The sequence below is a fragment of the Paramormyrops kingsleyae genome, chromosome 24 (assembly GCF_048594095.1).
Source record: "Paramormyrops kingsleyae isolate MSU_618 chromosome 24, PKINGS_0.4, whole genome shotgun sequence".
Lineage (NCBI taxonomy): Eukaryota > Metazoa > Chordata > Actinopteri > Osteoglossiformes > Mormyridae > Paramormyrops > Paramormyrops kingsleyae.
The window spans coordinates 24,035,482-24,036,732 of record NC_132820.1 but is presented as its reverse complement, the minus strand read 5'-3'; the positions used below and the strand labels follow the sequence as shown (position 1 = coordinate 24,036,732).

Here is a 1,251-nt window from a genome sequence, read left to right as displayed (position 1 = left end):
TCCAAAGTTAACGCATGTTGTGTTTATCTTACGCCGTACATGACTCATTGTCGTTATGGACAGTAAGCACTTTATGTCAGTTATCCATTGCTCCTTTTCGTTATGCTATACAGCTGCTTTATACATGTGGAGACTTATATGCACACACATTTTTCACATTCCACTACTTTCACACATTTTACTGTCATCGTACTTCTCTTCTGATGCCATTTTATTTATTTGTTTGTTTATTTGTAACCTGGTAACTGCACACTGAATCTTCTTATATTTGTACAATGACACCAAATCTTATTTGGTAATCATGAATTACCAAAACCTTAAATACACAAGGATAGACTCAATTATTGCTGAAAAAATCTACGCAGAGATATAAAAATGTAATATTCTCATCAAAATCACATGCACAGCAAAAAATGTAGCCAGTAACTATATACTGCTCTTCCAAAAAAACAACCTTTAGGTTCAAAACGATATCCATCGAGAAAAAAAATATATCCTCCTTGTATCGACAGGAATACTTTATCTGCATTGTAAAATAGCATAAATAATTTATGACAAAACAAAAAGCTTTTAAATTTACTGTACATGATTGTTAGCAAAATCAGAAATGTCAGTGTGGTAAGATCATGTACTTTATATAGTCAGTCAGTCAGTCAGTCAGTCAGTCAGTTCTGCCTTTCAACAATAGGGGGCAGTAGAGGTGCACCGTTCCCGGAAGCACTGCAATACCGGGTCGAATAGTGGAGCGGATGGGGCAAGCCCCACTTCCGGCTCCCTGTTCCAAAAATCCGTTTAATATGTGGTCCCCTCCATAGGGGACGTATCAGATATTAAACTGATAAAACAGATTTTTTTTTTTCAGATCCAAATACTTTATTAAACAGTTCTGCACAATTATGTACATCGACACAAACACATTAAAACATATAATAGAAACTGCACTTAAAAAATTGGCACTGTCAACAAGGGAATTAAAAACATTTTCCTACTAAAACAATGATATTCAGAAATAGTCATAATATAACAGGCTGAAATTTTCCCACATCATACAAGTGAATGCCAATACAATAAGACATTACTGAAAATATTTTAAAATAGTGTTAAACAAACTATCTGCAGAACCATTCACCATAAAATAAGCAAAAAAAAAAGCAATAAAAGCAACCAATATATTTACACACCATTAAAATCTAAGTAAACACATATGGCCATTTATACAATTAAAATGTCATCTCAAATGCATGCTTTTGA

At 33.4% G+C, this 1,251-nt stretch overlaps 1 pseudogene; it reads right to left on the bottom strand.

Moving 5' to 3' along the window:
- Nucleotides 1-695: 695 nt before the first annotated feature.
- On the bottom strand, nucleotides 696-875 carry LOC140582556 (U2 spliceosomal RNA; annotated as a pseudogene).
- Between the last annotated feature and the right edge of the window lie 376 nt (nucleotides 876-1,251).